This window comes from Pteropus medius, unplaced genomic scaffold (genome assembly GCF_902729225.1).
Source record: "Pteropus medius unplaced genomic scaffold, Ma_sr-lr_union100, whole genome shotgun sequence".
NCBI lineage: Eukaryota > Metazoa > Chordata > Mammalia > Chiroptera > Pteropodidae > Pteropus > Pteropus medius.
Window position 1 is genome coordinate 10,759,788 of NW_024349796.1, and position 25,181 is coordinate 10,784,968.

General features: G+C 34.2%; 1 long non-coding RNA gene across 1 annotated transcript in view; it reads right to left on the reverse strand.

The window, feature by feature from the left end:
- Positions 1–935: 935 nt before the first annotated feature.
- Positions 936–25,181, reverse strand: part of LOC120619165 (uncharacterized) — a 41,823-nt gene continuing 17,577 nt past the window's right edge. Inside the window, exons 2-3 of the long non-coding RNA XR_005657382.1 lie at positions 1,804–1,861; positions 936–984 (exon numbers count right to left, since the gene is read on the reverse strand). This is a non-coding gene — a long non-coding RNA (uncharacterized LOC120619165). The remainder of the gene's footprint in view (positions 985–1,803; positions 1,862–25,181) is intronic.

Below are 25,181 nucleotides of genomic sequence, written 5' to 3' on the forward strand. Positions count from 1 at the left end.
GAGAAGTGGGTGACACCCATAGAAGGAAGGAATTGCCATGGGTGTTAATAAGCTAAGGAAGGAATCTCTATTGGAGCAGATCAGCCAACATAGTGATGCTAATTATAAAGAAAGTCTTTAATTTTCAATCCCATAGCCAAGTCATAACAAACAGTTGTTTGTGATAGAGTGTTGCTTTGTGCCCAGCCCGTCATTTTGCCCACTTTTTAACATTAAAAAGGCTTGAGGAGTAAGACACACAAGGCAGTTCCTCTGGGATGGCAGTTCAGACTCCATCTTAAAATGGTTCTGTTTATACCCTTTTTTACAGAGTGAACTTGTCACAAATAAACCCTGTTGAATTTTTTAGATGTTTAAAAGTGATATTTAATTATTTTGGCATTGTGTAGCACTAATAACACTAATTCATTTCTTATTTCCATTATAAGAGTATCATTTCCAATTTGTAAAAAAACTGGAGTGTTAACCATATCAAATTCTCTTGTGCTACTTCTAGAGTCAATGAATTGAATCACTGAGTTACCAAAGAGCTTTAACGAGTAGCACATAATAGAAAAAATAGTAATAATTAGATGAAGGGTATGTGTAAGATATATGATTTTTCTTTCAAAAATAAAAACAAAGTTCTAATTAATATGTGCATAGACGAAGCATTTTCATTTTGAAATAAGTTATATCTGACACACTGAGATGCATTTTGAATAAAACATATGTATTTACTCAACACCTGTCTCACGATGTAAGATTTGTCTTCTCTTGACATGACACCATCATCCCCAGAATTTCTTCTATAACTATTTTGGTCAACAGACCGAAATAACATTTGGAAATTTGCTTAAAGTATTCTTAGATTTTTCAGATTTCGTCCCTTACAGCGAAAATTAAAACAAGGACTTTTCTCTTCATGGCATAGGCCATGTCTTACCTGCTGAGGGGTCAAACCAGGGAGGCCAAGAACTCTGACATAAGCACAGCAAGGAGACCCTATGAAAAAAGGAATGCAAGTTAAATGATATGCTCTACCCTTAACTGAGGAAAACCCACCCCCAATCGGCACTGAGAAAAATGACTACTAGGCCTCAATCAGCCAAAGTGTCAAACTGGAGAACGCCTCCATGAGAAAATCGAGTGCTGTCCTAGAAATGAAAGATGAACAGTTCTTAAGAAATTGGACCAGAGACATCTGTCTAGAGGGAAACTCACTAGTTGGAACATTTCGAAAAGAACCAAGAGATATACATTCCCATTAATATGACTGGATAGCTAAGACACACTGGATATCTGAAGGACAATTAATTACCAAAAAATAGAAACCAAATGACAAACAGGAGGAAACATGGGGGAGGAACAGCAGGATGGAGTAAACATAATATACCCACATATCTCTGAGAATAGCTTCAGAGAGGCTATATGTATACACAGCAAAAGAATATTTTACAAGATACAGTGAGTAAAGATACATTGGAAATATAGATATAAACATAGATATAAAGACACATGAAGATCTCAGAAATAAAAGCTGCAATGGGATAGTAAAATTAAAGTTAAGGATAATTCCCAGATGCTATAACTGGCAAAAAGAAAAAAAAAAAAAAAAACTGAGCAAAAGAGACTGCGGATTTGGGGGGGAAAAGTCTCTGCAGTAAATTCTAATAACTTTTATTGTGTCAAAAGAAATAAATGTCAAAAGGAGTAGATTATTGAACATTTCATCCAGAATATTTCATGGAACTGACTGACTGGAGGCAGTAAACCAAGAGCCTTACACCATGCCCAGAGAAATGGGTAAAAAGAAATTCTTACCAAGGCACATTAACACCAACATTCAGAACACTGGATTCAAAATACATTAGCACAGCATCTGGAAAGGAAGAAAAAAGCCTCATAAACAAAATATTCAAGAATATTTAACATTCAAAAATGATTTCGACATATTTCACCAGTATCACTACTATATATTTGTGTGTGTGTGTTTATTTGTTTATGCTGCTTAAATATTTTGGCTAAATCGGGCATAGTATTTTATAAAGAATTTCATTGACAATCACCTAAAGGTTATCACCAAGATGGTCACCTAAAATAAAATAAAATAAAATAAAATAAAAATAAATATATATATATTTATATTTCTAGGTCAGTGCAAAGCGAAACTTAAAAGAGAGGAAAACATAACCGATGAGAAGAAATACTGATGCATAAAAGCATTTCTAAAGTGGGCTTCATATCACTCTTGCCCTAACAGAACTCCTGTGATAACACGGTCCACTGTAAGCTTCTGTTATGGATGTAAAATGTATTTTTAAAATATCAGTTTGTACACTGCAAAACCTTTAACCTCTATGCTAGTTTCAGATATTTTCATACATAAAAGTCTTTTTAAAGTGTGTCAAATTAGTTTGAAAAACAGTAAGTAGCAAGGTAGATAATTTGGACTTTCCTGGTAATTGGAGGCTTTATGTATGAACTGGTTGTCTGAGATTTTTGGCGGCCTTAAGCATGGCGAAGGATCAAAAATATGTTCTAGCGTTTATTTTCTGCTAAAAGAAAAGGTTTATTCTTTTTACAAAAATCTGATGAGGGTCAGGCTACCCTCCACCATTGTGTAGCAATGCCATCTCGAACGGATGGCATCCAGTCACGTGGCAGAGGGGGAGAAAGCATGGATGATTTTCATATTTTTTATACCGCACCTAGAAATAATGAACATAATTTCAGTACATATTCTGATTGTTTTGACCCTGACACTTGGATCTAAACTTCAAGAGAGACTGGGAAAATATATTCCTGTATACCTCGGAGGAAGAAAATTAATTTTCTTTATCAGAATTTTTCTTTCTCTTTACCAGTAATAAATTTATGATTCTGTATTTAATCACTAAAAAGAGAACATACCCTAGGAATCAGTGAATGGATAACTAAAATGATCTGTTAAGCCTAAAGTATGATAAAAAAAAAATGAAAGTGAAATATTTCACATTCTCAAATACTTCAGTGAAAAAAATTTGAGCATTAATGCCAGTATTAAAAATTCAGGTCATGTTAGGTGTAAGAGGTAGAATAACATGTGGATAATTTGGGGTAAAGCAGGAAAAGGAGGTTGGAGCCAAAATGAATGGTAGCCTTTGGGAGTAATTAAAAATTTACTGGATTATAATAATGTTTCGAGGGAAAAATATGTTTGCAGGGAAAGCCTGGAGTCACTAGGACCATTTGGAACTCATTAGAGAGGATCAAGTAAAAGGCAATGTGAACTGAAAAAGAAAACTGAAGAAAGGAGGGCAAATTTAGAGGATAATACAACGGGAATTCTTTAGAAGGACTGCTTATGAAAGCGGTGACTGTGAAAAACAGATACAAGCAACTTTTAATGTTCTGTCTGATAACATAAAATGCTGATAATTCTGTCATCAAACAACCAGGAGACTATATATATATATATATATATATATATATATGAAAGATATTGAATATCTTTCAAAGATATTGAATATATTTATATGGGAAAGATATTGAATTCTTTCATATATATATATATATATATATGAAAGATATTGAATTCTTTTTGGATTATAGAGTTGGAGGTATTTGCAGGGCATACAGGTGGATATGTAGGTGGGTAAATTTGGACATAGAAGCCTAGAACTACTGAGAGTTCAAAACTGAAAACAAGTACTATGTATATGTCCCTTCTACTTATATTTAACCTATAAACTTTGAGGTTAAACAATGCTACTTTTAACATTAGAAAAGAAAGAAAAAGTCAGGAACATATTTTTGGATCATGTACTGTGAGTTGGTATAATAAAAATCAGGAAATTGGGAATTCCAATACTTTATTCCTATACCTTTATGAAACAAAGGTTAAGAGACAAAGTCATTGAAGCAGATTGTCTATATTGATCCAGGAGTTAATTCCTATTTTCTCCTACAATGCATAGGAGTGTGCACTTAATGTTGACACCATTTCTCCAACAGATATATAAGGATTCGATGTCATTTGTTCAACTGTATTAACCCCATCAAAGATTCTAGTGAAATACAATTTTACTTTTACTCTGCCATTAATATTATTCTCTGTGTTCTTTCTAAAGCTCAGACTTTTCATCTCCAACTATTTTGCATAGGGTTTTACAAATGAGTGTGTGCCACTAAGGAAATTAAAAGGAGACCTAAATAATGGGAAACATGTTCTTGGAAAGAAATACAATATTTGAAAGATAAAAATTTCCACCCAATTACTTTATAAATTAAACACAATTTCAATTGACATACTGCTTTTTTAATTGCTAAAATTCTTAAATTATCTGGAAGAACAAAGAGATAAAAATTAGAAGGAAAAAAAAATTAAATGTTAGAGCAAACTCCCTAGCAAATAGTAAAGGCTGTTATGCAGAATGCTACATATAGTGTGCATTGGACATAGACAGTAATGGACAAATAGAATATGTACGAATTCAATGAAATAGACTGTTGTGAAAGAAGTTATTACATGGAAAGGTGATATTTCAAAATCGAGAATAGATGAATCACTTAATTACTGTAGTGTGACAAGTGCCTAATTGTTTGGAAAAATTATAACCTCATTATTACTTACGTGGATAGATAAATCATTCAATAAACGATATTGAAACAAGTAATCAATTGCTTGGAAAAATATAATGATAACCCCATTTTAATTAATCTCATTATTAGTTTTGCTAACTGCTGTAATAAGCATACAGTAAAAGTACAATGACCTATGTGATAACAGCCCATATAATTTTTCCTCATCAGAGAGCAGCTTTCTTCCTGCCTCTATCTGTCCACTGGCTGACATAGTCGAGGACTCTGAAATGTTCTATACCAGCGAACAAAGAAAGAAGAGAAAGAGCAGGCAAATTCCTCGGTAATATGGCCTGGAAGCAACACAGAGAATTTTGACTCATATTTCATTAGTGAGGGGTAGTCACATAATTCAACCTCGATGCAAATTATGGCAATAATACATTTTCTCTGGCAGAAGAGGAGCAGAAGATGAGAGGGAGACATGGATTGCTGATGGACAGCTGGCTTTATCCGTTGTATGTTGTACACAAAATAAATAACATGCAAATCACATATTTAAATAGGAAGTTAACCTAGCTGAATAAAAATTTAATTTATGTACTTTAAGATTCAAAGTAGCTTTTCAGAAATAATTCAAAAGGTGAACCCCATAGGAAATAAAAACTTACAAACGTAAGTAAGTAAAGATTTATAAAAGTATACATATAAACAAACCAAAATCTAGGAACAAAATTGAAAGCAAATTAAAAAGGAAAAAGAAAAATCTCCCAATATAACAGAACTTGGCTATGTCTAGAAAAATTCTATAAACCAATTAGAAAAATTGCATACAAATTCTCTACAAAACAAGAAATTTAAATAAATGTATATAGAGAAGAGTATTGTTTTTCAAATTTATAAAAACTTAAATATATATACATATACAGGTGTGTGTGTGTGTGTGTGTGTGTGTGTGTGTGTGTGTAAATATAAGTAACCTGGAGTTCCTCTTTCAGACATGATGGAGCAACCAAAAGAGGACTTAATCTCCAACACTATAAAACTAAAATCCACAATGAATGGTATGAGACAACTGCTCTCAGACTTGAACAATGAGCCGGCATTGGAACAGAGCCCCTGAAAGGGGCATGATTAGGTAGATGTGCACTACTGCTGGCCCTGTCTTCTGCCTGGAGGTGACTTCCAGAAACGGGGGGACCACTGGCACAACGGCCTCACCCAGGTAGAGATGGAACCAGAAAATGAAGAAACTGAGGGGCCAGGAAGTGGAGGGTGGAGTTACGGAGAGGGCATGGCACACGGAGTGAACATCGATCTAGGTCCTTCTTTCAAACCGTGTCCAAGTATCTGATTATATGTTCCTTTCGTTTAGCACTTAAGAGCATGGACTTCAGGACAGACTGCCTACCTTGTCATCCAATCTCTCCGCTCTATATGACCTTGGAAATGTTATTCAAATGACCTTTGCTTCAGTTATTCTACCCATAAAATAGGAATAGTAACGTTACCTAATCAGACAATTGTTGGGAGGTTATGGTAATAAAGTGCTTAGGGAGGACTCACAGAAGGTTCTGAGTAATAACTGTTATCATCATCATCACCAGTATTATAAATAAAACAAGATTATGCAACTATATCCCTATTCAACTGCTCTCAGACTTTCCCATTCTTGGGTTAACTATAAATGCTGATACATATTTTGCAATTGTATCCTTACGTGCAAGTACGTATGTGTATGTGTATATGTATATATATATATACACACACATATGTGTGTGTATATATATATGTATATGTGTGTGTATATGTATGCATATGTATATATAGTTATTTTACAAAGCACAATGTAGCAAAACACATTCCCACCAAAAATTCATTAGAATATCCTATATCCCACATCCTAATAAGCTCTGGAAGTTCCTACTCTGTTTAATTATCCCCATGCTAGAGAATCAAAAGTACATTTAATTCACACATTCTGGAGAACTAGAGATGTTTTGAGAACCATAAGTTTACTTGTCATATGAATTGTCCTTTTCATGAATTGCTAGGTTTTTTGAAACTTTTAAAATTTGTTTTCTACTCATTGCCCCATTTCCATCTAAGTCTCTTCAATTTAAGAAGGTCCACTTCAACAGGAGGTACGTGTTCTAGACTTTCCGTGCCACCATCAACCTTTGACTCTGTATGTTTTTTTTTCTTCTTTTTCTCATTATAATATTATATACCTCACTTGAGGTGCCACATGCAAATAATCATTAAATAGGACAGATTTCTGTCAACACACATGCACAAGAAGAGAACAGAATCCCTGCCAACCAGGTTGCTCCAGGTGTAAGCAGAGTCCTCCGCCAACCACTTCCGTCTACAAACGTGGCCTACAGATTCGCATTGTTCTCAAGAGTCAGAGTCAGAAAGTCTCTTCCATTATCACATACAAGCTTGTTGGTACAGTACTTTCCTGAGGTGACTCATAGTTACTCCTATATCCTCAGGTAAGAAATCTGAGTTCGCATTCTAGAGTTAAGGATAAGCCAGCAGTCTTATGTCACACAATCTAGTCTTCTTTTTCCTCTTAGCTCCAGAGTCCAAGACTCAGGCGTTCAGTGCAGCTTCTCCTGGTTCACCGCACACCCTTGTTATTCCAGAGACATCCTGAGGAAATGTTGATAAATTGTGGGCTTCATAGATTCAATATCAAGATGCCATCTTTTCAGGATTGCCCCAATTTGCTTTTTCTTTTCTCCTTTCTTTTTTTTTCCTTGTTGAGAAGTACAGCAGAACAGCTTGGTGAGTTATAGAGAGCTGGATCACAGCACAAATAATTTTACAACCTGAAATAGTTTTATCAGTGTGTTATAATTAAAAAGCTCATTTATTATTCACTTTTGAAAGAGAAGTGCATATTGAAAATGCCTTATATTGTGAAATTAATGCTTCCTTGTTTCAAAATGTTAAAATTTAACACATTGACCTATTTTTCACATTTTTATTCAAATACTATACACAATCATATTATATCTTTCAGATTCCATGAGTTTCCAGATTTCAAATCAAATTAATTATTTTGAATGCTAGCCTAATTGATTTTATCAGAAAAAAAAACAACATCAAATTAGCTTGACTATGTAAAACTAATTTTGATTTGTAAGCCTATGGATATTGCACATTTGACTGACTGGACTTGTCACGAGAAAAACATGGCATAGATGTTTGTGTGTGTGTGTGTGCATGCGTGTACATGAGTGTATGTATACAAGTCTGGTTGACTATCCAAATCATTTTAAATAATAGATATCTCAAATTTGAATCCATCACACTTCAATTTAATTATCTTGGTATCTGGTTGGTATTTTGTTTTAAAATTTGATTGAATTTATTTCCATATCTGATTATTGACTTAATGGTGTTATACTATCATTTTCAGATAAAATTAACACTGTGAGAAATGTAAAGACCTACAGTTTAAATGTCAGTTAGAATTATGCTCATGCAAATTGAATTTTAAAAATAACCATACTGTGATGAGAAAGGCCATTTGAAATTATGTGGCACGTAGTTATTTTTAAGTGAAGCTCAAAAGTGTAAATGAGATACAGCTATGAATGGCATAAGGTATAGAACTTGCCTAAAAAGTTTCTTAATTTTTTTCCTAATCTAAATATCAGTTCCATCATTAGCATTTAAACAAAGGCTTCCTCCTTAAAAACATTTTATTCCTTAACTATCTAATCATTATCTTTTTTTAAAAAAGTGAATATATAAGGAGATATAGCTGGAAATTAGGAAAAGGTGCTCACATCTACACATATATATGTTAAAAATCTCACATCTAAACCCAGCTGTCTCTTTTAGTTTTCTCCTCCTAATCTCAGTATATACTTAAGGCACATTATTATTGTTTTTTTGTTTGCTTTTTTTTTGGAAAACAGTTTCCCTTACCAATTCCCCACTTCTGCCATCTGCCATTTTTAGTTGAAAATCCTATTAGATTTTGCATTTTCTTCTATTTCACTCCAATACCCTGGTTTCATTATCTCGTGACACATTTCATTCCCCATCTCACCCATTCGAGAGTCTCATCATCCGCTGGAGGCTTATTGCTACAGTCTTCAGCTGCCCATGCCTATTGCCTAGTCTTTATGTTCTTTAAACTGCTTAAATAACATATACCCTCCCAGTTGTAACACGCCGAAATTCCAATGTTTCTTTTCCAGGCCTTAAACTCACACAATTCTAGTAGTGTAACTATCACCAACACAGTGTCAGAAAACAAATTCTTTATCATCATCAGTGGTATGTCTGTTGAAAAACTGTTCTGATCAAATTGCTTACTCCCCTAGAATAAAAAGTTAGATTAATTTAAGAGGAAAAAAAAAAAGGCAAGAATTCTGAGAATTCAAAGTATATGAAAAAGTAGTTAAACACAAATTAATTTTTATAAAGAGTGAGTTTCAAATATAGGAATGTTAAAATTCCATGAAAATAGAGAACATTTAATCCAATTGCCTTTATTAAAGATAAATAACTAGAGACCGGGAGAGGTTATTCAGTTTTTACAAGGTTATGGAGCATGGATTTAATAGCATAGCTAGACCGCCTGACACTTGGTTTTAGTTAGAGCCCTTAATTTGAAGAAAATTAACAAACTGGAAAGAAACCAGCAAATGCATATTTCTTCTTTCTGTCTCTATCATGTGTCTTTTCTTTTGTTTCAACTATGAAAGATCAAGTGAGTCACTAGAAAAAGCAGGGCAGACGAAAGTATTCAGAATCCTTATGTGAAATATCGATAATTTTATTCAGAGGGAGACATGAATAGAAAGCTAGTTACGTTAACAGAAAAAGAATCTGAGGCAAGCGTGATTGTCACTTTTAGTCGATTGTCACATGTCCGGTTTGTGGTGGAGACTGTCAGTAGGGCTGTCAGTGTTTAAAGGTCCCAGTTTACAGCACCTTTCAACTGTGAATTTAAGTCAAATGGAGGAAAATCAAAGGAAAGTATTTAACTGTTGGGAGATTTATTTCATCCATAAAAGGATGGGGAGAAGGGTGTGGAGAGGTATATTACAGCAAAGATTTAAATCAGTACTTTTAGGCAGCATATTAACAATTTATATCTTATTCCAAGTACATTATGCACCTTTTGATCAAACCTGTATTCAAAAACCAAAGGCTGAAAGCATAAAAGAGGAGGGTCGATTTTTAGCCACTGTCTCTGAGAGACTAAAAACCTCCACCCACGTGACCTGCTACATAGAAGCCTTACACTTCTAGCATTGGTCATTTTGAGAAATAATTTAGAAAAAAATATATTAATTTTTTGTTGTTTTTTTCTAGACCACGTAGAGAGATAATCATTTTGTTTGTTTCATGTGACTTATTGTTTTCTTCACTTGTGATTTTCTATTGCGTACACATCTTCATTATGTATTTATTGTTACAAAATAGAACATCTTAAATCACATTATATTTTCTTGCATGAATTCATTTTGTTTTTCTCTGTCTTCCTGTACATACAGGTACTGTTATAAGTATCATTTCATAATGGTTGCTTAATATTTGACTAATACTGACCAGTATGTTCATAAATAATTTTTGCCTTATAAAGCAGATTATTAATATAGAATCATTTAACACAAAAGTGTTTTAAGGACTGTGAAACAGCCCGGTAAAAAGTACATCACCAGGTCACTTTTTTCCTTTCCTTCCCTATTTATCGATCATTTTAAATTCATCACAGTATATAGAGGAAAAATATGAAGAAAAATAAGATATTTTTCTCATCTACTTTAATTTTTATTTAGTATAAGAAATATTTCTTCAGACATCTAATAAGAAAAGGCAAGTCTTTAAAGATGGGTAAAGTCACTATTCAGTAAGGGAGACAGAAGGCACATCATTTATTTACAAACAGGAATTCATGTAGAAAACTACCTACCAGTTGCCAGTTAACAACTGAAAAGCTAAGAGAGAAATCTAGGATGACACATGGAAAGTGATTCTAGAAAAAATTTTGGCAAATAAAGGGAAGACTTCAGGTCATTAGAACCCAGCCTTGGAGGAGAGGTTCTGTGGCACTGGGACTGTATCTCTGACATGGAATGCTGCCAGTTGGTGCCAGTACCCCAGCAGGAAGAAGCGGGCTGCATTTCCGGAACCCCCAAGGAGGGAGGATGACAGGGCTGGCACTCTCATCTATAAGGGAGCACATTAAAGCTGGTCATGGGAGCAGAGAAAAACAAAACAAAAACTGGATGCTGTACCTAAATGTCCGAGGCAAAGGGCCACTGTTGAATTCATGTTGGCAGGACCAGAACGACACCAGAAAACGGCAAAACCCTTTTCTGCCTTCTCCTAGGTTTCCAGAAAACTTCTCCAGGTGGACTCTACACACACCCTACCTCACCGACAGAGAAAGGCAGTGTGTGAACCCAGACGTCACAAAGCAAAGTTGAGAAGGCTAGATTTTAGACCTGACAGATAGTAATAGTAAGTGGCACAGACAGCTAATGTAGTAATAGTTTTTCCAAAAATAGATACGTATTTTTTTCCCCAATTTTTCAACACATGAGTAAAGAAAGTATATCATTTGTTTGTGAAATATGTCGAAAGGGCCTGCGTTTCTTTGAGAATTTCCTAATGGATTTTCTGCACTGCCAGACTACAAACATCATGGCTCTGAAGACTAATGACTATTTAAAAGTATCAGATCAAGTAGTATTTCACTGATAATATATTCCTCCCTCTGTTTGATATAAGAATGCAGGCAATCATATAATATTGCCTATGGATTTATGATATTATGAAATATATTTGACTCTAGGGAAAAAGTCAATGGAGAAGTATATTTAGGATGAATCAATCTTAGAAATCTCTATTTTACTAAAAATAGGATTGAAATTAATCTTGCCTAAATCTGAAATATTTATATATTATCAATATTTTATAATTCATTTGAGGATAAACTGTTTATAGCAAGCATTACTATAATACCTGGCACAAATATCTAGGTTTGTAAAACTTTCAGAGTTGCCATTGGCATAAGGAGCTCAGAATAAATTTGAGTGACATAGTTTGGGAAACCGATGCCAACAAGCTAACAGTAATTCACTCTTTGAAAGCTCATTTGTCACAATAGTCTTAAAAGAAAATAATTTTAAAGAAAACTGCCATTTGATATTATGCAAGGAAATTATAGTTGCTTAATATCTTTGAAACGCTACGGGTATCTAGAAAAAAAATGATTTTTTTTGATATCTTAAACGTGAAAGTTATCTACTTTATTAAGCCATTTGATTTTCCATGTTGGGTCAGCATCAACTTTCATACGATAGCTGCTTCTAGAAGTTTTCTAATTAAGATACTTAATGGTTGTATCTCATTAATTCTTGTTGATTGAGGGTGGCCGATGTCATTTCAGTTGCTAAGTGTACATCCAAAGATAAATGTTGTTTAATTTAACTGTTAATTAAGTGAGCCCCCTGAGATATCTTACATTGAAGATCAAGAACGATCAATCAAGGATACATCACAGTCATGTAGGAGATAATCAGAGAGTTGGAGAGTAGGAATAATTGTACTTCCTATGTTTTTTCACAATATTTAGACAGATAAAAATGTAAACGATTAAAATCAATTATGAGTACAGATACTTCGATTCTGAGAGAAGCAAACTATGACTTCATCAGAGATAAGAATGCAGGGCTGTGGCAATAAGGTAAGGACTTGAAAACATGAGATTCTGAGGTTATTTGGTAGTTCTTTATGCTTTAATGTTTAATTTGTTCTTTCTTCTCTCCTATATTATCGGGCATAGTCACTACAGTCAGATTCCTGAGTAAGGGAGGGGCAATGCCTTTTGACATTTACGCCTAACTTTCCTAGTAAAATGTATTTCTCCAACACTGAAGAAGGAAATCACAATGGTCTAGGCATTTTTATAGTTTTTAAGGCACTGTGTGTGTTGTAGCTTTTTAGATAGGCAGTTGTTTCAACCTGTATAGAATATACATATTCATTGATGCATTTTCATAACCCATAGGGAGACAGTAATATAAAATTCATTTAGAGATTCTACAATCTTCCCTTAGGATGTAGTTCCCATCCACATGTCCCTTTTCCAGCTTTTCCAGTGCCCTGTAGGTTACCGGTGAGTCACAAGTATATATTTTAGAAACTCAGCAGTGTTCAACTCTGTTTTAAAAAGTTGTCTTATGGACTGCTTCAGGGAGTGTCCACTTGAGGCTCTCTGGTCTCAGTGCACAGCCACCTAGCTTTGCCAGATTACTTTCTCTTCGATTTGACAATTTCATTTTTCTAAGTATTTTTTCTCCAACTTAGGAGCCAGAAATTGTGCATCTGTGGTAAAACCTATAAAAGTCTCCATGGATTTGTCCTTGCAGTGAAAAAAGAATTTGAACCCGGGCAGTTATATTCTCATCCACAGGCCCTTAGACTGTGTTTGATTATTTTACATTCCTAGATTATGAAAATCAAAGAAACCCAAGCCACCATACTTACATGTCCCATTCCTGAGTGTTTTTAATAAAACAACTGTGTGCATGTGAGTGTAGGGGAGGCTGAATTACTGAAGCATACACTTAAAGTTTGAACTCAATACCGATTCTTAAATTTCCTTCTTGCCATCTCAACACAGAACATCCCACTGGCCTTTCATTTCACAGAAGCCTCAGGTTTTCAGATTTATACCATCTTGCTTGTTCTTTTCTTGTCTTCTTTTCTGTCACTGTGGATTTAACTTAGATTTCTTTCATCAGTTTGAAATCAAAACAAGAAAACTCAAAAGCCCACAAATCCTTCCAAATCTGCTTTGTACAGAAACTTAACCACTATATATATATACTGTGTGTGTGTTTCTCATGTTTGGTTTCTTACTCACATATGCATCAGACTTTCAACATCATCCCTGAGCTACTTATTAATACACTTCTTTTCACAATGGTGTTCTCTTATGAAGGAGGCTTTTATGCTGGCTGTGAAAAGACATATATCACCTCTTCCACACATTTAGCACAATATCTAATGATTTTGAGGGCTTGATTTAAATGAAAAACTCCTCATTAATGCATCTCATCATATCATGAGGTAATTAACTAACTCTCTGATTTGGGGCAATTTTCTTAACCTTGATGGAATTTCAATATCCTGAATTTGACCCGTAAAAAGGAATGCATTGAAATGAAGCAAAACCCAAGGCCTGTAAAAGCTCTAAAATTATGTGTGATGTAATAATAGCCTGAAGAATTCTTATATGGTAGGAAAAATTAAAGTTTCCTAATTTTATGATAGCCAATAGAGAATCAACAAAATTATTTGATTCTTAGTTTTCTTGTCACTCCCTAATATAATAGGTTAAATGCAAATTTCGAATTACTTTTAATATATATGAATGCAAACATTATTTGGAAATTTTGATTATAATGAAGAATAAAGCCAAATATTATCAAAATTATCAACTCATAAAAAGCATAAGAATCGTCTTGACTCACTCTGAAAAACAATTTTCTTGATAAGAGAATAATGCAACAGGGACCATAGCTTACACAGACTTATTTCTAAAAAAATTGTTAAAGTAACTTGAAAGTAATACAACATCCAATTCTTTTTAAGCTCTTACTCAAATTACTTTATTTAAAGTAGGGATGCATAATTTAGTGGTGTGATATGTAAAGGGATCCATGTTAATCTCACAGATAATCGTTTGTATATGTGAACTTGGTGTAATATTACAAAAAAAAAATTCAAACTCTTTAACTATCTATCCTTCTACCCCTCCCCTGCTGTTACCCTTGTTTATAAAAATACAAAGTTTATGATTTCTATACCTGCCTTTAATTAAAGCCTTCCTTTAAAAGTACCAGTTTTGATAAGATGTCTTTGTCAGACTAGTTAAAAATGCTAAGACAAATCGAAATAAGATTTTAAATTAAAAAGCCTTATAAGCTTGCTCAGCATGTGTACATATGTATCAATATGCAAAATATATTGCAATAACTTTAGTGGGTGCATTAGAAGTAAAAGAAGATGCTCTCATTCACATACTTTTTTTTTTTTTTACTTTTAGAATAGAAAAACTAAATACAAATGAGACAAGATGTGTTTGCCTGATTTTAATGTCAATTTCACTTTGCTTAATATGCCAGAACAATTGAGGTTGGGACCTTAGGGGGAAGATGAAAGCAGAATTGAGGTGTTCAAAAGCCTAAGAAGTGAAGATCAAAAAGTATTTTATTTCAGGCTCATATTTAATAAAATGAGAAAGAAAAATGCATGAGAAAGGAATTGTAATAAAAAGAGATGATAGTTTTGTAAGCTTATCTTCAATGATATCTACATTTTTAATTCAAGTTAAAGCAATTCAACCTTAAAAAAAAGTCTTTGCAATATCCCAGGTGCCATTTTAAAGCATTAGAGAGATGAAATATTGACATACCTTTTTAGAACAATTTTTAAAGGTACCTGACTGATACTACCTCTCAAAGCTCCTCTATGCTACCAATTGAGGCTGTACTAGACACTCCAGGGTCAGCCCAGCTCCTAGGCTCTGGAAAACTGTCTTGACTCAGGGATGACTTAAGTCAGAAGGAATTAAGCCCTAGGCCACTATCACAGGTGAAATACTGAAGCATCCTTGCAGAGAGGTTCAGACACTGTCTTTGTACTGATATCATTAATTGGTGTCAGGCCTTTGTTTTGTTAGTAGTCCTTTGACTATACAAGCTTTGTTCCTCTTTCTCCAGATTGCTTACTTTGGCTTTCCAAGCTGTCTTTGCTTGGTCATTAGTCTTCTGTATCTAGCAGCTCTGACCCATAGATTGGGGACCCCCAAACCAAAGCCTCCTACCCAGATTTCTGTCCTGAGCTCTGGGGACTTCTTTCCAGCACTGCAGCAACATCCCCCAATGTGGAACTCTTACTATATCCAATCTAAATAATTATCATCTCCTGAGCATTCTATTTCTAGTTTCTTCCTTATCTATGCTTTTTTCCACATGAGACAGTTTGTAACGGCCGGAATTTATGTTAAACTATTCCGATATTGAGTTTAGCAAGGTTATATGTAAGTACTGAGAATCAATGAGGATTATTCTACCTATTGGTAACAAGCAGACTCAGAAACTATTATAAATAGAATTCCCCAGATCAGTGAATTTTCCTAATTTAAGGAGAAAAACATATATTATTTTTCTATCTAATAGAATGAATACAAGGCCACCAAGAAAAAAAAAAAAAAGAAGATAAATGGCAGATAGATTTTATATGTATGCATGAATTCTATTTAGGAAGAATGTCTACTAAATTTCATCAGTCTTCAAAATATTCTTTTGCTGATAGATGCATTTACTTTCCTTATAGTTATATGCCATTTGCAGAGTTTTGAAAATAGTGAATGAAGTTAAGGGGAAATAAACTTTTAAAAACTGGAATTTGAAGTTGGCTATTTCTTTGAAAATGTTGGTTTATTAAGTCTGATGCATGGGGTGGAGGAGCAGAAAGAGAGACCACGGGGTAGGAACTATCTGTAATGTTAATATTTTCTTTTAAGGAGTTAAGCTTTTTTGCATTAAGTCTATATAATCAATTTTGAGGATATATAGAAAAACACAATATCAAACTCCATCTTTAAAGGTGACTTAGAAGACTCTCAGGGGTTATTTCTCTATCTGAGATTATATACTTTGTAAAATCAAGGCCCCATAGTATTGACACCTTGCAAAATTAACTTTTCAGCAGTATTACTGCGGTTTCATTTACATATCTTAAAATTTACCCATTGTAAATATGTAATTCATCCCAATCTAGTTTTATAGTATTTGCATTGCTCCTAAATGCTTCCCTGTAACCCGCTGTACTTGAATCAAGACCCGTGCCCACCAATGCCCCTGCCATCTCAATGAGGCAGAAACTCACATTAGGATGGTACAGCCAAGAACCCGGGGCTCCCTCTACACCCAGATGCAGTCAGCGGATTGTGTACCGGGACGAGCAGGACATCGGCGCTTCGCCCCCTGCACTCAGCTACCTGCTGTTAAGCTCTGGGTGACCTCAGCCAAGAGGAGAGAGGTCCCTTCTCTTTCCCACTCTCCTCATCGAACAGAAGCTCTACTTGAGTGTGGTGCTGCTGGGAACACTGGGCCCCAGTCGCCCCTGGAATGAAATCAGAAACTAAGAACAGAAATCGCTTTGTCTCTGCAGACTGGGTATTCCTTGCCCATAGGTGCGCCTGGTAAGATTTTGCTGATAGCTGGACATGTTCTACAGGGTAACGACAGCTTGGTTACAAAGGCCTCTCATGGGAGGATTTCTGTTGATCTGGCCAGAAGTTTTTTGAGTGCAATGTTTGCTGTAGCTAGAGGGGACAGAGACTTCTGGTTCCGCGAGTGTTGTTTCTGCTTCCCTTCTTGACTTCGGCCTGCCCCATTTACATCTCCTCAGAGAAAATTTCTGTCATGTAGTTCTCACTCTGTTCCACTGTTATAATTATGAAGTCCTTGAAGTGTGGTAGTAAGGTGGATGGGAGGGGAAGTATTTTATAATCTTCTGATTACTATTTCCGGTCCCCCTAAAAATATTAAGGTGTCATTGCTGTCCCTTGAAATATCTAAGCTTGCTACCAAACTACTTTTGGTGACAAGAGACAGAAAGGAAAAATAAATAATTGTGTCCTTTTTTCCTAGAACAGAAAACTTCCACTAAAAAGCTCAAATTCATAAAATTTCCAGTGACTTCTTCAAAGCTCATTGTAACTCTTATGACATAATTGTCTGTATGAAGGTCGGACACACTGCCCAACTCCCGTACAGCACGTGCTGAGTCTGTGTCACTTGATTTAGACAGGCACAATGGAAGCTGCAATTGCATGCATTTTCAAATTGTATCTCCCGGCTCACGATAGAGCTCTGCCCCTGATAGAGAAATTTCCCTCGGTCTTACAGATTTGCAGAATAGTTACCAGTGTGAAAATTGGTCAATTTTTATAATTGATACAATTCTACATTTTGAAAAATTTTTCATCTCCAGCTCTTCTTTCTCTAATTCTCAAAACCCAGACATATTAAAAAGACTTTCCTGCCAATACGCTGCTTCTCAAACTCGATGCTTTCGGTTTCCCACTGCAAAGAGCTGTGTCCTCTGTTTTGTGTTCTTCCTTCCAGGTTTTACATTTTCAGTCATTTAATTTCCTTGGTCAAATTAACCCTTTATCATAACAAGGACAGCATATGGCTACTGCACATACATGGCACTTTTGGGGCGGGGAGGCGGGGGTGAATTTCTACAGCAAAATTGGACTTCCTCAGAAGTAAAATGACAGACCCACAGCCCAGAGGTTTGGGAGGAGGGATGGGGATGGTTATCTGCCTCTATGCCAAACGCTCATGATCACTGCATCCAGCACCCAAATGTATACACATTCAACGTCTATTTAAAAATAAGAAATGGGAAACTGGAGGTAAAATATTTGCACATATTTTTTCTATCAGCTGGAGGACGCGTTTTCCTTTTTCACAAGGTAATAGATATGGATAATGTAATGGATATAATGATATCTGTGCTTTCCTCCATAAAAAAAGTACAGCTAGTTTACCTGCAATTTTAAGCTGAGAAAACACCCTTCTCTGAATGAAAAAGCTATTTTTCTCCTTTGCTATTATATTCAAATATGCTTTGCATGTACTCATGTGTTTTGCTGAAAGTATGATAGGTAAAAGTTGGTTAAGAGTTAATAATTTAAAATACAAATCTAAATTTTGTTGTATTTGCTATAATAGCAACAGTATTCTAACTCCCAGTGCATATATAATATGAAAAAAAAAAAAAACCTAGATTATATTTTTATACCAAGAGGAATGCTCCCCTTAGCATAATATAACTGCTCTGGTGAGTTAGCTTCTGCCACTAGGTGAACATAGCTCCCTGTCTTCAGTTTGTAGTCATTTACCAAGAGAACACTGTTCTCAGGCCTAACTTACTATAGATGTATAGTTTAAATTAAGAAAAATTCCCAGTACATTCATTCAAAATATGTCACTTTGAGGATCCTCAAAGAGATGTCGTCTCCAGTTCTTCGTATTTCATAGAACGTTCTAAGGGCAGCTTTTCAAGTGCTGGTGACAAGTGCTATGTATCATACATATGTCCCCACTTCCAGTGCCTTAGGGAGGGGAAATTATATATAAAAGTTGAATTTATTCTATGGCAGTGTTAAAATTGTAAAATATATTTTAGGATAGAAAATAAAACATATGGTGTTTATGCCAAGTAATCTGCTCCCTCTTCTCACTCAACTACATTAAAGTATGGGAATTCTTGTGCATGTCTGTTTTAGTTCACATCATCAGTATGAAATTAGCTGAGATGCTGCAACCCTTTATGAGTCTGTCCTCTAAATTCTCCCAACATGCGAGTGACACCCTTGCATCCTTGAACATAATGAGAAGACTAACAGGAAAGTCACTCAGAAACTTGCCCTTTTCCATAAAGCATTTAAATTACCCAAGGTTTTGATACTTGCTCTACTGTACTATATTCAGAATAAATCCAGAAGTTTGCACGAAAAGCTAGGATTGATGTACATACTGGGGTTTCCACTGGAGCTGTAAGAGACAGTCCTATCTGATGTAAAGAAACAGTTGTAGGAAAGCATTGAGCCTTAGACAGATGTCAAGTCAGGTAAATATTAGGAACAGTTAAATGTACTTAATTATGCTAAGTGAAATTGATTTTCGAAGATAAATTGTAACTTTATGTGCCTAAGCTTTTATAGAGTAATTTGTCCAACACTAGAATATTAATTTCTGAATATGTAACTCCAGAAGAAATTTTGTAATTCGTAACAATTCCTGGTCTGATTTTGGCAATTCCACTGACTAGCAGTTACTTTATGATAGTTACTTAATCTTTTTAAGTGTAATGAATATCAAAATAGTACTTACATCACAGCATTTTGAGAACAAATTCAATAGCTAGTATTTTTGAAGTACAGAAGTGTTATTACAGTGATTGACACATAGTGATTAATAGATATTAGTAAATACTGTTATAATTTACCTGAGTGAATGGAACAGAATATATATTCTTTCTAGAATATAGAAAGAATCTAGAGTCTAATACTAGACTCTCCTTTTTCTAGTATTCCAGATTTTTAAATAGCTTTTGGAATAGTTTTATATCTTCATTATTTACTCTTTTACTTTTTAAAATTAATTTATAGATAAATAATATGTTTATATTTTTGAAACACCAAAAATAAGCAGAGGAATACAGAAAAACATCTCTCTTGCTGATTGGCTCTGCTAAATTTCCATCTTCTCATGTAGATCATCAGTCTTATTTTTTATTGGAATAATTTTAATAAATAATATTATAAACCTTTTTGTACTCTTTCACTAACACGATGGTGACATATACTTATTTTTCTGTATCTTGTTTAAACTTTTAATCTGACTAATATTTAATTTATCAGTGTAGACGAGTTATTTCACGAGTTATTTATTGATAGGCATTTGTACTGTTTCCAAAACTTACATTTGAAATTGCAAACACCTCTGTAATAACTACTTTCCTGGCAATTTGAACATTTGTAAATTAATCTGTAGAACAAATTCTTGAAGTGGAATTGTGTATCAAATCATGCCTGCATTTGAACCTTTTAAATTTAAGAATAGTTTACATACAGTGAAATGCACAGCTCTTCATTGGCCATTTAACTCAAGTTAAGGAATGTGTCCATAACTCCAGACCATGCCCCATGCCTGTTTCCACTGCGTCTACATCTAGGCAATGATTATTCTCATTGTAATTAGTGTAGACCAGTTTTGCGTCTTCTTTATAAGTGAATAGTATTACAGAGTATCTATTACTATGCCTGGATTCTTTCACCCAACATGATATGTGTATAAGATTCCTTTATAAGATTAGGTGGACCTGTAGTTTCATATATATGGTTTATCCATTTACCCATTCTTCTACTGACAAAGCTGGGCCATTTTTAGTTTGGAGATTATATATATATATACATACACACACACACAAACACACACACACACATATGCAAAACATAGTATTGTGCAGTCTTTATTTAGGGTTAAATGTTTCCATTTTTCTTCGATTAAACTGTAGGAGTGGAATTGCTGGATCATAATGTACATATATGTTGGTATATGTTTAACTAAATAAGAAATTTCCAGTTTACTAAAGTTGTTTACTGTTGCGTCGTCTGAAAAATGCCCTCACCCCCCAAAGATATCAAGTCCTAATCTATAGAATAATCTGATTCAGAAAAAGAGTCTTTGCAGATATGATTAAGAATCTTGAGATGGGGAGGTTATCCTGGATTACTGGAGCGGGCCATGAATGCAATGACAAGCACCCTTATAAGAGAGAAGCAGAGGGAAATAGGATACATAAAGAGAGGGGATGAAGATGTGAACAGTGAACAGAGAAGTTTGAAGACTTGAATACCGGAGTGATACTGCTACAAGCCAAGGACAAGTCAAATTAAATTTCTTCCCATAAAACAAAAGCCAGTGAACAAACTGTGGCCTCGAAATAGATTAGTTTTCCATGGTTACCCAAAACCAAATATAAGTCAAGTTTTAAAACCATTTGGGATATCTTACAATGCCTTTTTTACCTTGTGCTACATCATACTTAATTTAAAAAAAAAGATTGAGCCACCTTTATTTTTCACTGAAGAAGCACTGAGTAGGATATCTACTTAATGACAGTTAGTGACAGAGACTATCACTTTATGCCATCCACATAAATCTTAAAAAGTAGAAAGGAAAAGAAGAAAACACTTTCAATCACAGCAACACTTACCGTTATATAATGTTCTTTCTAAATTTCCATTTTGAAAATTACAGTACTTCTAGGACTCTTTTTCTTCAACAATTTTACTTCAGATTTGGAGAGAGACAAACTATTTACTTTCATCTATTTACAGTAGACAATTTACTTTAAAGATCATTTCCGGGAAGATGATTGTGAGTGTCATTAAATAGCTTGTCAGGAAAGCATTTGCCTTAACAGATCTGTCGTCATCATAATGTCAGCCTGATGTAAAACTGACACGCTGACATCTTTGTCCTGCCTTTTTACCACCACCACATGTTTTTCTTTCTTTCTTTGTTTAATCTCCATCGAGTTTATAATTTCAAGAAAACACAAGTATATCATAGAAATGCCTTACCTGGAAAAATAATTACAATGCATGTGAATGATCAAAAACCTAGAGAAAATAATGATATTTAAAAATGATTAAAAGTTAAACCAAGATCTAATTAAAAGGCCATGCATTTTAGAGATGATAATCAAGTTTCGGTATTAATATTTTTTAATTAAAGGAATCTAATGTATTCTACACAGCCTCATCATTATTTAAATAGGTAGCTTACAGAATGCTTGATTCTAATCTTCTAAAGAGGTTGATTTATTCTCTTAATATTTTTTCCCTTTATCGTAAAATTTAAAAGAACCAATGGATAGTGCAGAGGTCCAATACAAAATATTCTTGTTTTCTACCTCAGTCCTGAACGATTTGTATATAAAAAAAAAAAGACAGATTCATATGTACAACAGAAATATCACTTTTAATATTGATAAATATGAACTGTAAAACATGGCCGATAGTTGACCTGGAGCTAAACCCTCAAAATGTATATTCAATGTCAAAGTGCCCTGGAATACCAGATTACTTGCCTAAATGCACCCTGCCCTTCGCACGAAGGAGCAAAGTAGAATCTGTGTTTACTGCCAGCACCATGATTCCTAAAGAAAAAGAGGAAGGATCTGAACTGAAAATATCTCAAATGTATGACCCCCAAATGTACCTAGCAGACTATTAATGCCTCTATTGTGAAATTTCTTCTAAACCAAAGGAAACATCAGAGACGAGATGTAGCACTACTCCCAACATATATCTACATAGAGTTTTTGTAATGACAAATTATATGTGACATTGTCTTTCTCTTTCAGTCTTCCATCAATCTCCAGTGACATCTGCTATCAGACTGCAATTTCCTTAAGAGAAAAACTCATTGTGTTCATCTCCAAAACCAGAGTTCAGAAAGGAAAACAGCCCTGCTTAATTTTAGCCCACTGAGACTCACATGGGACTTCCATGCTATGAAAACATAAGATAATAAACATGTTGTTTAAACTACTGCAGAATTGGTTACAATCGCTACAGATGGAAACATTATGCAAGTTTTCAGAAGGAAAAAAATATATATATATTGTTTAATAACTAGTTTTGGTGATTTAGAATGCTATATCTAAATCTGAGAATGACAGAATATACTAATAGACTGTAATGTGTCCTATTATACTTACAGTGACAATAAGCAGAAATGAATTCCATGTACATATGAGAAATTCCACTTGGGAAATTATAACACAAACTCTATATAGTAAATAAAAGTGTTTAAGCTATTTTTGCTCCTATCTTAGAAATTATTACTTTTCAAGCTAATATTGAAAATCACTCTCTGAGAAAGAGGAATAGTGTCAAGTTAGATATAGCATACAGAATTTATGAATATCAGGCACCATTTTTATAAAAGTATAATAAAAAACATTCTCATGTTGCTATGAGATTATGGGAAACTACAATTTTAAAATTCAAAAGATTAATTTCATACTTGAAAAGATAAATAGAAAAAATACAGAGAAACTATAAAATTACAGGTAACATTTAATTTGCTACAAAGAAGGTTTGAAAGAAACAGAAGCTAAGATTAGCATGAAGGGTAATTGCTATGGATAAAAAATTATAAAAATAAATTCAATAATCCTTAAAACAGAGATCATGGGACAATTTCACTATAGTAATCCTTCAGAGGGTAAGTTCTTTATTTAAAGATAATAGATTATAATTTTAAACACATTTTTAAAAACAAAAGAAAAAACATATAACAAACACCATATATCAAATACCCAGAGTTAAGGAGAAAAATTTAGTCATATTTATTCTTCTACTTTATTTTTTCTTTTCTAACATATATGAAACTAAATCTCAGGTCTAAGTCATTTTACCCTTACAAACTCAGTAAGCAAATCTGACAAACTTATTGTTTTATATATTTTTGCAAATATAAAAATAATGGCTTGCTAGTATCAGCTAATTATTCTAAAATGAAATTTCTCTATTTGTCTACCAAACTTATATTTTCAGTTGTTTTACTCCAATTAGAATTTAAATGAGTGCCACACATAACTTTTGCTATGTCTCTTGTCTTTTTTTTTTTTAATTTAGAGCTAAAGCATCCCAAATTTTATATTTCATTAACTGATAAAGAAAGCACATGCCAGTTACCTTGTAGAAAGTCTTAAATTTTTCAGTTTTGTAATTTGCTTCCTTGTGCTGTCTAACTAGTTCTTACTCCCCCTTTCTTTGGTAAATGAAAGTTAGCTCTGGAAGCTTGATCTGGTTCAGATGCTATTAGGGGCTGCGTGTTACATCACATCAATGACACGCAATGTCTGGTTATCACATATTTAATGAAGTTAAGATTGATCTGTGACTCAGATGGTGATATTCTATCCCCTCTACTAGAAAGATCTCTTAAAATATTTCTATATTAGTTTTATACATCGATGACTCTTTCCTGAGTCAAAGATTCCACTAAAAGATTATTCTTTTACAATTGTTAGCTAAAATTCCATTTATAAAGAGAACATTTTCTCATTAACTAGGGTAATGGCCCTGAAGTAGAATTCATACAAGGAAGATTGAATAAATTATTAATTCTTTTATTTGACTTGAAAATTATTCAGGGCATGGAGTTTGTGCCTCAAATATTTCCAACAATTTTGAGGGGGATAAAGTTATAGTAGATTGCTTTGTTGAGCTCAATTTCTCTTTGTCCTAGAAGACAATACATGTACACCATTTGCTAAGTAATTTACAGCGTCTCCCAGCATAAAACATACTTCTCCCCTCATTATAGACTTGTGACTTATTTTGGCCAATAATGTATAAGGACTTCACAGTCCAAATAAAACTGCAATAGCTGAATCTCTTGTGTTTCTGTCTTCTATAATGAGATAAGCATGCCTTATTTAGGAGCTACACATTCATCCTCAGCTCTGAAATGTGAAGACCTGGGAAGCAGAGCCCAGCAAAGCCCATTGAATTGAACTGTACTGCACAGAACCCTCCCCCAACTCACTCCAAACAATTCTCAAGCACACAGCCAGACACATCAACCACTGATTCCGGGGTGCGATCCACTCATATAGGGTTATTGTGGTCTAGTTTATAGACCCATCCCTATGCAGGGGAATCTGCTTATGTCTATCCTTTTGACAGCAACTGTCTGGGGCATGACTGCAAGAGGCTAACTTCACAGGCAACACAATTGGGGTTGTCCAAGTCCACACTGTTATCTTAGGTCTGGTCACATGACTTTTTGTTTGCCAACAGATTTGCCCTGACTTATTCTTAGCTATTATTACATTCCACAAACACATGAATTTTAAATGGATCCTCGTTATAGCAATGAAATACAAGAGTGTTTATTAATTACCCAGTGTGTGATATGCCAGTGTATTATTTCAGACATCTGTATGTGTTTAATCAATGATCTCAAATAGGTCTGTGTGTGTGTGTG